This window comes from Miscanthus floridulus, chromosome 9 (genome assembly GCF_019320115.1).
Source record: "Miscanthus floridulus cultivar M001 chromosome 9, ASM1932011v1, whole genome shotgun sequence".
In the NCBI taxonomy this organism is placed as follows: domain Eukaryota; kingdom Viridiplantae; phylum Streptophyta; class Magnoliopsida; order Poales; family Poaceae; genus Miscanthus; species Miscanthus floridulus.
The window spans coordinates 68,909,129-68,922,848 of NC_089588.1; the positions used below are offsets into that span (position 1 = coordinate 68,909,129).

The 13,720-nt window shown below is 42.2% G+C and overlaps 1 non-coding gene across 1 annotated transcript; it reads left to right on the forward strand.

The window, feature by feature from the left end:
• The first annotated feature begins 457 nt into the window (after positions 1-457).
• LOC136484607 (small nucleolar RNA Z247) lies at positions 458-596 on the forward strand. Its single transcript, XR_010766113.1, has one exon. It is a non-coding gene; the product is annotated as a small nucleolar RNA Z247 (small nucleolar RNA).
• The last annotated feature ends 13,124 nt before the right edge of the window (positions 597-13,720 follow it).

Below are 13,720 nucleotides of genomic sequence, written 5' to 3' on the forward strand. Positions count from 1 at the left end.
CACCTTTCTTCCCACAAATGAAAAACTCAACCGCACAAACTTTCAGTCCTGGAAAGCCCAGGTCTTGTCAGCGGTGCGGGGCGCCCAGATGGGTTCGTTCATCGAACCAACTGCTGTGCCGCCGTCGCCGTTTATCACCCCTGATGGATCGAAGGCAGATGGTTCCAAGAAGGATCCTGAGCCAAACCCTAACTACGCGTCATGGGTGGCTAAGGATCAAACCGTCCTCAATTATCTGCTGTCGAACATGTCCAAGGAGATTATAGGGCATGTGAACACCTACGTCACTGCGGCGAGTGCATGGACAGCCATTGAAGGGCTGTTTGCATCCCAGTCGCGCGCAAAGATCATCAGCACCAGGATGGCCTTGGCCACGACCTCCAAAGGTACATCCATAGTTTCTGAATACTTTGCCAAAATGAAAGCCTTGGCAGATGACATGGCAGCCGCGGGACGCAAGCTGGAGGACGAAGAACTCGTCTCCTACATTCTCACTGGTCGCGATCTGGACTTTGATCCGGTCGTTTCGGCGGTGGCAGCACGGGTGGAGCCAATCGGCGTCTCTAAGTTGCTTGTGCAGCTTCTCAGCCACGAGAAACGCATCGCCATTCGCAATGGTGGGCATCAGCCCTCCGTGAACGCGGCGCACAAGGGTGGCCGTGGTGGCGGTCAATCATCCAAGGGCCACGGTGGAAGTGGGCGATCTGAGGTGGTCGTGGTGGCGGTGGCCAGAACACTGGTTCTGGTCACGGCAACAATGGCGGCGGTCGTGCATCGTCTTTTCAAGCCGGTGTCATTTGCCAAATCTGCGGCAAGGAGGGTCATCATGCCGGCATATGCTACAAGAGGTATGACTCCTCTTATTCAGGGGGTGCACAACAGCAAAGGTCCGCCTCAACTGCAACAACTGGCTATGGAGTGGACACCAATTGGTATATGGATACCGGTGCCACTGATCACATCACCAATGATCTAGAGAAGCTCACCGTGCGTGATCAATATCATGGTGGAGATCAAGTTCACACTGCTAGTGGATCAGGTATGAAAATCAATCACATTGGTCATAGTGTTTTGAGTTCTCCTTCCACTAAATTACACCTTCGTAACATCTTGCATGTTCCTCAAGCCAACAAAAATCTTGTTTCTGTAAATCGATTTACTCGTGATAATCATGTCTTTCTAGAGTTTCACCCTGATCGTTTTCTTGTCAAGGATCAGGGAACGAAGAATACTCTTCTTCAGGGCAAATGTGAATATGGTCTTTACCCAATAAAAACTCCACACAAAGAGGTGCTCGGTGCTGTCAAGCCTCCTACCTCTCTATGGCATCATCGTCTCGGTCATGCTTCCCTTCTAGTCGTCCAGCGTGTCATCAGTCGCCACCAGCTCCCCTTTGCCCAAGAGTCAAATAAAGCTCATGTTTGTGATGCATGCCAGCAGGGTAAAAGCCATCAGTTGCCATACCCTAAGTCCACCAGCGTGTCTAGCAATCCTCTTGATCTTGTTTTCTCGGATGTATGGGGCCCTGCTCCAAATTCTGTTGGTCGGAACACATATTATTTAAGTTTTATTGATGATTATAGTAAGTTTACTTAGATTTACCTTTGGATTTACCTTCTGAAGCGTAAATCTGAAGTTTTTCAACGCTTTCATGATTTCCAACAACTTGTTGAGCGATAGTTTGATTGCAAGATCAAGAGTGTTCAAACTGATTGGGGTGGCGAATATCAGTCCCTGAGTACCTTTTTCCAATGCATAGGCATAGCTCACCATGTGTCATGTCCTCATGCTCATCAACAGAATGGGTCAGCCGAAAGCAAACATAGGCATATTGTTGAAGTAGGACTCACCTTGTTGGCCCACGCATCCATGCCTCTAAAATTTTGGGACGAGGCTTTCTCAACAGCTGTGTTTTTAATAAACCGGCTGCCTTCCAAGGTCATTAACCATGATACACCTTTTGAATGACTTCATGGTCAGTCACCAAACTATTCTTTCCTTCGTATTTTTGGGTGCGCTTGCTGGCCGAATCTTAGACCATATAATTCTCGAAAACTTGCTTTCCGTTCCAAGCAATGTGTGTTCATTGGTTATAGTGATCATCACAAAGGTTATAAGTGCCTTGAGCCCTCTACTGGTCGAGTCTATGTTTCGCGTGATGTAGTCTTTGACGAACATGTATTTCCTTTTTCTAAACTTCACCCAAATGCTGGTGCTCAACTCCGAGCCGAGCTTCAACTTCTTCCTGATGTTCTCCTTAATCCTACTTTCACTCCCGGGAGCAACTCATCACATGATCATGTGTTTGATTCTTCATTACTTGCTAATATATTACCAAGTTCTTCTGGAGATGTGTTACAGGATGGGGAACGTACTGGAGGAAATTTGGCTGGAAATTGTGCTCAAAATGGTGCTCAGATCGGGTTAAACAACCCTTATTTCATGTGTCACCAGCCAGGAGACAATGGTGGCACGGCGTTCGGAGCTGATCCGATCATGTCAGCGGATGCAGGCACGGCAGGCGGGGCCGGATCACCATCGGGATCATCGCCGAGCCACGCGTCGTCTGGATCCGAACCGGCAAGCCCATCTGGATCCTCTGTGCAGCCTCATCCACCGCCGTCGCCTACCTCATCGAGTGCGGCTGCACAAACTAATCCCGGGCCAGGGGGATCAGGATCTCGGCTACCGAATGGATCGGCTGTGGCAGCTAACTTTGCTGGTGATACTATGTTTTCGCTGCTACAACCCGGATCACCAGGTGAAGTACCTAATGTGCCTCGACCTACCACTCGATCTCAAAGCGGCATTGTCAAACCCAAGACCTACTCCGATGGTACGGTTCGGTGGTGTAACAGTGCTGCTGTTTTAGAAGAACCAACTACTCTCAATGATGCCTTGCGGGATAAAAATTGGATTATGGCCATGAACGAGGAGCACCATGCCTTGATTCAAAATGGTACATGGCACCTGGTTCCACCTCCTCGCGGCAAAAAGGTTATAGATTGCAAGTGGATTTATAAAATAAAGAGAAAAGATAATGGTGACATTGAGAGGTACAAGGCTCGATTAGTTGCCAAAGGTTTTAAACAGAGATATGGTGTGGACTATGAGGATACCTTTATTCCCGTCGTTAAAGCTTCCACTGTTCGATTGATCTTGTCTGTTGCAGTCTCTCGAGGATGGTCTCTCCGACAACTCGATGTTAAGAATGCCTTTCTCCATGGTGTGCTTCAAGAAGAAGTCTACATGCGTCAACCTCCTGGCTATGTTGATCATAGGAACCCTGGGTATGTGTGCAAACTTGATAAAGCCATCTACGGTCTTAAGCAGGCTCCAAGAGCCTGGCATGCTCGCCTGTGCGGTAAGCTTGAAGCCTTGGGTTTTACTCCATCAAAGTCAGATGCATCACTCTTTTACTATAACAAGGGCCGGCATACATTGTTTGTTCTTGTTTATGTGGATGATATAATTGTGGCTAGCTCTTCATTTGAAGCAACCGCCGCTCTTCTTGCTGATTTACAGAAAGACTTTGCTCTCAAAGACTTAGGTGACCTCCATTATTTCTTGGGCATCGAAGTCAAGCAGGGAAGCAATGGTATGATTCTCAGCCAAGAAAAATATGCTAATGATGTCCTTAAGAGATCCGGTATGAATAGATGCAAACCGGTTGACACACCACTGTCTAGTTCTGAGAAGCTAAGCATTACTGATGGTGACTGTCTTGGGCCTGATGATGCAACAAGGTACCGAAGTGTGGTTGGAGCCTTACAATATCTAACATTGACTAGACCGAACATTTCATTCTCTGTGAATAAGGTCTGCCAGTTTTTGTATGCACCTACTACAGTTCACTGGAGCGCCGTGAAATGTATCCTGAGGTATGTACAGGGCACCATCAAACTTGGGTTACATATCAAGAAATCAGAATCAATGCTTGTTAGTGCGTTCTCAGATGCTGACTGGGCTGGTTGTGTTAATGACCGAAGATCCACTGGTGGCTTTGTTGTGTTCCTTGGCAGTAATTTGGTCTCTTGGACAGCTAGGAAACAACCTACTGTCTCTCGGTCTAGCACAGAAGCCGAATACAAGGCTTTGGCTAATGCAACTGCAGAATTGCTATGGATTCAAAAGTTGTTGACAGAAATCGATATTCATCATCCCCCAAGAGCACGGCTATGGTGTGATAATCTTGGAGCAACCTATCTCTCAGCTAATCATGTGTTCCATGCAAGAACAAAACACATAGAAATAGACTTTCATTTTGTCAGAGAAAGAGTGGCTCAAAAGTTGTTAGATGTGAGATTCATCTCAACAGGTGATCAAGTAGCTGATGGTTTTACCAAGGCTCCTCCTGTAGTCAAGTTAAGAAAATTTAGAGACAACCTCAACCTTAGAAGTGGCTTAGATTGAGGGAGGATGTTAGAAGATAGAAGTCTTCATGTAAGCCATATGGCACATATGTAAACCGTAATTAGTTCCTAGATTAGTGGATCTGATTATTGTAATCTTGACAAACATGTAAGCCACGGTGGGGGCTCTTCCTACCTCTATATAACATGGAACCGTGTACCCTAAGGGGTGTCACGTTAACCCTACTCCTTTTACAAGCACAACTAATTCGGTAGGGTCATCGCATTAGGTGCAATCCACATGAAGTGTAGTTCCTTCCCTTCAGCTTTACATCCTCTACCGGCATTTAAAACAACAATGGTCGAGATGTTGGAGCTGAACCCAACTTGACAGTAACGGGTCGTCTAAGATCATGGCACTTTCAATAGTGCTGCTATCTTCTTGCTGTTGCTTTTGAACTAGCTTTCTTTACTCTTTTCAGTACTGTTTCTATATGATGCAGTGTTTTCTTCTCACTGTTGCTTTTGAACTAGCTATCAGCTAGCTTTCAGCCTTTTCCTTAACTTCTCACTTTGTGGATGTTGTGAGCTTTGGTTGGATCCATCAGCCCCATCTGAGTTCTCCGACGTCATCACATGCATGTGATTGCCGGAAGTCCATGATAATAATAACCACTTAAGTCAAAGGCAAGCTAATACTTATATTGTGGTCGTCATTAGAAATTGAAGCAGTGGGAACATGGAGCACCGGCCTATATATGCGATAGATTCTAGATGACAATATTTTAGGAGCTAATCCTGTACGTACAGATGGGATGATAGGACTAGCTGTGCTAGCTATTGTCTCCACAAACCTGTCATCTAGCTAGGCCACGTTTAGATTGAAAGTTTTTTCAACCTGATAAATAGTACCATTTTCGTCTTATTTGACAAATATTGTCCAATCGTGGACCAACTAGGCTCAAAAGATTCATCTCGTGATTTCCAACTAAACTGTGTAATTAGTTATTTTTTTACCTACATTTAATACTCCATGCAAGCGGCTAAAAATTGATGTGATAGAAAGAGAGTAAAAAAACTTAGAATTTTGAAGGGAACTAAACAAGGCCCTAGTACTAGTAGGGTATAGTGTCTGCAGTTGGCATATTCCGTCAAACACCATGCCAAGCTACCATCAACTACAGAAGTAGTAGCGGAACCCGCGCTTGAATGGATCCCAGACGAAGGGCTGTTTGGATCACCCCAACTAAAGTTTAGTTGTCTACTTGTCTAAACATTAGGTTGAGGTATCCAAACATCTAGCCTAAAAATAGACTAATTTAGTTCTCTATATGCTTTTAGTCCATGCATCCCAATGTATCCAAACACTTTGAACTAAATTTTAGTCAGCTTACATTTTAGTCCATCTAAATTTAGTCTAACTAAATTTTAGTTTTGGATGATCCAAACAGGCCTGAAGTTTAAAGCGCTAATAAGGGCGTCCCTAACGAGTGCCAAATCGCTAGCATGGAAAGAATTTTATTGGTTGAGAAGGAGAAAGATGATCGCGCTAGCAAGTGCAATCTAGCTAGTATTGCACGTCTCTTAAAAAACGCTCTCTCACAGCTCACACATCCGTTCAATCCGGTTCAGCGGTTTGGTCCTCCCCGTTGAGGACACCCTAAGATCTAGTGATTTGAGGGGTGAATCTAGGCCAGTTTGACCATTGGCATGTGGTCGTTGGGAATTAGATATTAGCACTATATACAGTAAAAAATTATATAGGACATTTCCAAAATTCGTCGGGTTGGTTGACCTGATGATATTGGCCCTATTCGCTTATCTTATAATCCGTACTTTTTATCTTGTTTTTTTTAATCGGAATAATATTTTTCTCCCATAATAAATCAGCCGGAACAATATTTCGGCTTGTTTTTTCAGCGAAGTGAACGGGTCCGATAAGATTTAGCTTCGCTCCTGCATGATTTTAAACTTGCAGCAGAGCATGATATAACGAATACCGCAAGCATGTGCCGGCGCTAGAGCCCAGGCTGGTGTAGTCATTAAGCCCTAGGTCACCACTGTAAAAGCTTGTGCAAATAGAGTTTAGGTTGTGTTTGTTTTCTTTGACAAAAGTTTAGCCCTGTCATATCGAATATTTGGATACTAATTAGGAGTATTAAACAAAGGCTAATTACAAAACTAATTACATAGATTGACGCTACTAGGAATTTGCACTTTCATGACGAACAACTTTCGTCACTGAAAAAGTCAAATTCGTCGTAATTTGAGTTTTATGGCGAATTTATGACGAAAAACAGTTCGTCACAAAAGTCGCGTCATACTTGAACTTCTATGACGAATCTAAGCAACTCGTCATAGAAGTGGTTTGATCTATGACAAAAAACAGACTGTCATAAAACTGTTTTGGCATACGTGGTAGGGGTTGCCACGCTGGTGGGTGTTTCCATTGGAGATGCTTTTCACGTACATGCTATAGCCAGTTGCATTGGAGACGGTTCGGGTATGTGTTACCTTCTTATTGCACAACGTGGCCATCTCTAGTTCTTGCACGTTTCAGGTTCTTACTAGACCACGTGTCGAGTCCCTATTGTTTCACATGTCAGTTTTCTATTGGCACACATGTCGTGTTGCGGTTGAGTCACGTGTCACTTCTTTATTGGACCATGTGTCGTATTTTTACTGGTTCATGTGGTTGTTTCTTATTTGACCACGCATCACAGTGCTGTCCGTCCATGTTGTGTATTTTTTATTCGACCACGTGGCTTGATGACTTCCTTCCACGTGTTGAATTTTTAATAGCCCACGTGTCGTGCCCTAGCTATTTTAGTGTCATGCACTGGTTCGTCCATGTGTCACATTTTTATTTGATCACGAGGCATGTTCTGGTTCTACCACGTGGAGTACAATCAATTTGTTATAGAAGTAATTCGAGATCATCACTACTTTATAGATTGACTATATAACTATTTAGCCTGGCAATCAAATAACAACAATTAACATTTTTCATGTCAGCAGTGAACCATTGACAGAGTATCACCACATCAAACCATCATATGAGTCCACACAATAGACTACAAATGTTCACTGTATCAAGCCGCATGAGTTGAAGACTGAGAGTTACCAGGAGAGCCTAAGCGCATGACCTGCTCATAGAGCCTATTGTACCCCTCCTGTTGTCGTTTCTTGAATTCCTCAAACTCTCTTTCAGTCTTTTCTATCTTCCTCTTTAGTTCATCTACTAGTTCGATGAGGGCAACATTACTTTCTTGTTGGGGGCCTTCTCCATTTCATTCGTGTGTAGTAGGATGAGAGCTTGCTTAATAACGAGATCACTGAAGAGGAAAATAATCCAACAAAGATCCATCAGTGAAGTCCAGAACTCATACCAAAGTGTAACTTTAACAACCATTAATAATTTTTATGGTACGACCTCATCTAAATTTAGAGTAGCACCACATAAATATATATAATGCAAACTAGAGTAGCAGTAGTTAATGGAGCTGTAACCATTACAATTTCAGCTAAATCAAGCTAACCATCACACTTACAATTATTACACGAGCTCAGAGCTTCTTCCATAGGAGACTGACAAAGATTAAGAGGAATACCATTACAACGGTTTTGAAGGAGAAAGAGGGTGGAGCAGTTGTTGGGTTTGGAAGATAGAAGTCATCATAAGGGTGGATTTGAGTTGGTTCTTGACTTGAAGGCAACAATTCCATCTTCATAGGAGTTGTACTTTTTATAAGAAGCACCAGAAAACATATGAACTTGTTCCTAGCAGTCAGGCCAGTTATAGTAAACTCCTGGCTGATGACCATTGAACACAACATAGCAGAGACTCATCTCAAATCTATACAACCAAACCAGCTGCGTCAGTTCTCACAAGTTCAAAATACTATAAGGACTCATTGGTGGCACCACACAGCGAATATATAGTTCAAAATACTATAAGGACTCACTGGTGGCACCACAAGTTCAAATATATAGGTCAACCTGTAGGGCATCCACACAGAGAATATATACTACTATAAGGACTCCAAAGACATGTTAACACAACCAGACGTCTAGCAATAGTGAAGATGGTCCATTCCTTACTTTGGGTCCTAGGTTCGATTCCTAGGTCTCAAGGGATTTTTGAATTTGGATTTATTTAACCCTGACGGTAGAGAAGGGTCCACAAGTTACACGCAAGCCGTTGGGTCCCATAGGTCTGATGGAGATGGAGAAAGGTCCCATAAGTACATGTGACACGTAAGCCATCGGGTCCCACAGGTCGGCTGGAGAAGCATCCATAAGTGACACGCAAGCCATCGGGTCCCACAAGCCGGATGTAGATGGAGAAAGGTTCTACAGGTACACATGACACGCAAGCCGTCGGGTCCCACAGGTTGGATGGAGATGGAGAAAGGTGTCGTCGGGTCCCACAGGTCGAATGGAGAAGGGTACACAAGCACAAGTGACACGCAAACCATTGGGTCCCATAGGTTGGATGGCGATGGAGAAAGGCCCCATAGATACACGTAACACGTAAGTTGTTGGGTCCCATAGGTCGGATGGAGAAGGATCCCATAGGTACACGTCGGATGGAGAAAGGATCAAGCCAAGGCTTTTATGACAAATTGCAAGCGTCACGGATGAGTAACTACAGGTCTCACAAGTATACGTCGGATGGAGAAAGAACCGTGTGGAGATTTATGACGAAGCACCGTTCGTTACAGACTGAATATTGTTCGTCATAGATGTGTAATTAGTTCAATGACGAAGCCCTGTTCGTCAGAGTATTAAAGAAGCTCGTCACAGATGAGACGCGCGAGTGATCTGTGATGAAACTCTATGCTCTTCTATGACGTTTCTTATGACGATATCTGATTTCATCATAGATAGGGAGAGTTTGAGGATCGTCACCACTGATATATGACGAAACGGAAATATTCGTCATAAAAAGCGATCTTCTATGATAGTTTCGGAATCGTCATTAAGTTTTCCATTATAGAAGTTGATATTTCTAGTAGTGTGAGGCTAATTTGCAAGACGAATCTATTAAGTCTTATTAGTCCATGATTTGACAATGTGGTGCAATAGTAAACATTTGCTAATTATGGATTAATTAGGCTTAATAGATTTGTCTTGCTAATTAGTCTACTCATGTGCAATTAATTTATAATTAGCTCATGTTTAATCTTCCTAGTTAGCATCCAAAAGTCTGATGTGACACGACTGAACTTTAGCCCCTGGATCCAGACATAGCCTTACTTCGGAAATTCTATGATTTAATTATTTCATGTTAGGACTGAGGTTAAAGTGGTTATTCGCTCTACCTACCTATTTTCAATTTTATGTCAACTTAGAAAACAATTGTTTCATTTCCATTTCTTTGACAAGTTTAAGTCCTAGGTTCAACACGTAGTCACTGTTATGTTTAGTCTCACATTAAAAATTGAGTGAACGAGCACACGTATATTAAGCAGGGAGCAAACCTCACTCATCAAACTAATTTTTTAGGTTCGAATTAGGCCCAAAGCATTGGTTTGTTATGGGCTCCAGCGCACTAGACCTTAGGGGTGTTGGTTCATGGGTATAACGAGCTAGACCATATTTGTTGCACGATGCACACTAACACAAATGGTGTCGAACATATGGTCGGAAAATCTAGAATACGTATAAGGTAGGGTATCCCTCATCTAATAGACTAGTATTTTGAATTTAGTTAGACTCAAGGTCTTGTTGTGGGCTCTGATTTGAGTTACGCTTAAGACCTCCTTTTGTTATGGACCTAGACCTAAGGGGTGTTGGCTCGTCGATTGTCTTCTGTAGATCATACAGGGTTATATGGTATGAAGAGTTAGGCTCGATTTGTTACATTGAAAATTGATGCTAGGAGCAAGAAGACAATTTACACCTATTAAACTAGTATTTTGGATTAAGTCAAACCTAAGGTCTTGTTTTGTGGTGGCCTCTGGTGAACAAGGCCCGAGGGACATTGGCTCGTCAGTAGTGAGCTAGGCCGACCCACTGCACCCTCTAGTGTCACTATATTAAAAAAAATTACTTGACCTGATATTCAAAAATTGGTGTCTTTTGTTAACTTTTGTGGATTTATCATTTGTTTGGTTTGATTTTAGGATAAATCGCTCGATTTCCATGTCAGGTGACATGCTGGGAGCTCACGTTGTCACACACGAGTGTAATATCGATTCAAAATTCTCCAAACTCGTTCAATTCCAAAAGATTTTTCTTCGTATATATGCCCAGACTCCACAACAAAGCATCAATCCGCCGACGGTGTTCTATAGAGGAACTTGAGAAATCAGGTTTGTGTTTTGTTGTCCGCTTAGGTGTCGGTTTCTCTTTCTGTGTTGATTCCACGACTCAAGGTTGTGTGCCGTTCCTTGAGGCGACAGATCACGTCTCTCGCCATTGTGACGGCCAGTGGCCAACAACTATTGCCTGTGCATATTGTCAAAAAAACTATTGCCTGTGCATTCAAAGTTTCAGTTGCAGATCAAAGACCTTAATGTGCCAATTGTTGCAACATTACATAACTTTAAAGCTTCTCTGAAAGCTTCTTCGTCAAGATGGGGACCAGCTTCAAGCTCAGCGTGTTCCTCTACCAGCGGTGGTGGCTCGTCAGGTGGTCGCTGAAATAATGAAGATGACGAGGACCTTACCAGGATATGGATGTAATTTTCGTTTTATTCAGAGATGTCTTTGTAAGGAATGTCATGTACTGTTTATATAGAATATAGAATAAAATACAACCTGGTTTCTAAAAAAACAATTGTCACAATTTCACAGCCCAGTCAAACAAATGTCAAAATTTCACATGCATATATGCACAATATATGGGCTGACCCATTCATTACCATAATCAAAAGATGATCGCAACTATAGCAATTATGAATCACTTCAGGACAGGTTGCCAAGCCTTGGCAACCAGCACACCTCGATGACGCTCCAAACTATGAACCATCGCTGCATGATCAGTTAACTAGAGCCACACATAAGTACCTGAAAATCAATATAAATATGTGATCAATAATAATTTTCAGAAACGTTTTACAAAAGGAAATGGCATTTGCTAAGACACTCCAAATGCAGACTGCCATGCGCCCATGCTGCACAAATTCATTTACACAGCATGCTTCTGTTTCATACATGCACATGTATACCTCATATAATTTCAGCAACCTTGAACCTAGTTAACTGATCTAGTGCACTACGGGCCTGTCTGCTGCACAGCCGATGTGCAGTACTTTTGGGCCATGCCTGACGCAGCAGCCGCAGCCACAGAACAGCATTGACAAGAAGCCAAACAGGCCCAATGTCCTTAAGATCCCAACTAGTATTATTCTAGATAGCTGTCAAACTAATATTTTTTAGTGCCAAACAAGTAGAACTTTGAAACTAGCCCTTCCTTTTCTTTTTGGTACCAGATTATTGTTAAGGTATATATTAGAAATATGATTACAGAGGCTGGGCATAAAAAAAAAGGGCGTACCCAGTGCATAGAGCTCCCGGGGTCTGGGGAAGGGTGTCAGTGGCAAGCCTTACCCTCGCCTGTGCAATGCGAGGAGACCGTGACTCGAACCCGGGACCTTCCGGTCACAGGCGGTAAGACTCTACCGCTTGCACCAGGCCCGCCCTTCATTAGAGAGGCTGGGCATATTAAACAAAATTGAAGGTTGACTTACAGTACACTATCCTAGCAATCAATTTTCAGATAACTAACAGAGTGGACATAGAAACAGAGACTACACATTTGTAATACTTGGTCGCTAACTTTTTCCTAGCTGTAAGAACCTTGCCTCAATGAGAGCACAGTACGTATGAAGGGCAGCAAATGGATCTATGACTCAGTGTTTTCAGCAGCCAAACACAATGATCTTTGGTTTTGAACCTAGCAAGTGACAGACAGGACGACAGGGCCATCAGAAAATGTATATACTCCACGACATGAACCAAATATTTAACTATGCAAGTAAAATTCCATTAACACGCTAAATAAAAATGCATTGTCCACATGGAAAAGTATAAGAAGCTTTCCACTATTTCCAGTAAAAGGAAGCCAGAAAAATATGTCAATAAAAAGCTAAAAGGATTTAGATTGAAGACTGGCAGATGGCATAAACAAAAATTGAACATTTTTCAGGCACTCTATTGAAGCAATCACAAAAAAGACAAGGATAGTTATTCATAATATTACTTGTTTTGTCTGTGTTAAATAGCTCAATCAGCACAGCAAAATAAGCAAAAGGTCAAATCCCCAAGAGGGACATCTAAACCGACTCTTCCACATGTAACAAGAGAACTGCTTCGAACATACATCAAGAGAATCATTCTGATCACTAAATAAACCAATCGAATAGTAGAATCTTACAGTGTTTCCTCCTTACCAACACTGAACCACAACCTGACAACCAAAACAAACAACTCAAGCATGAAAGCTCTGAAACATCTAACCATGTGAACCAGCCCAGATAAGTAAAGAATCGATATAATAGCATAATGATTAGCATAGACCAATAGGTCAGGATCAACCTAGTAACAAATTAGAAAAGTCTGTGGTCTACTTATTGATGGGACTATGGAAATGGGAGATTTGCCAGATGAAAATAGATACAGGAAGAAAAGTTAAGCTGCACTAATTTTTGAAACTGTCAAAGCTATATATGTTATTTTATTTCAAACTCCTTTCATTTTACTTCAAATTAGATACTTCTAATATAAAAAATATATGGAATCGTTTGTATGTCCTTATTACTTTTTCTCCTATATTTAAATAAATAGATAGGACAAAAATTAACATGTTTAGATTCCTTACCTTTCTTTATGAGAAATCTTGCTAGCGACAGAGATTTCCTGGTCACACAATGCCAGAAACCCGAATTGGAGAACCCCTAGCTTATCTGAATTGAATCCCACAATACATATGTATCTTTGCACTGTAGAACTCAAGGCTTGTCTGGTGACTACTAGAGAAGACTTGATGAATGCAAGGTTATTATTTTCATTTTTTTATATGAAAGGCTGCTGCTATCATTGACCTCAAAATGCAATTGAACTGCTGTTGCATATCAGCCGAGCGCAAAAGAAAAAATTGATCCAGCCAACCACACAAGAAAAATAGTCCACAGTTACATGCCATAAGGGTCAGGGGAACTATGCAATCTGGATTCATCTCATTTGAGTTATATATAACTTTTACTACACATTTGATTATTTAACAGCATACAAATCATTGTTTTCTTTTTTTTACATCATGCAAATATCTTTAACTTGCGGCACATATCATTCATGTTCAACGAGTAAAAACACCATTCATCTAATATTTTGAATGAAATATTCAATCGTATCTTTATAGA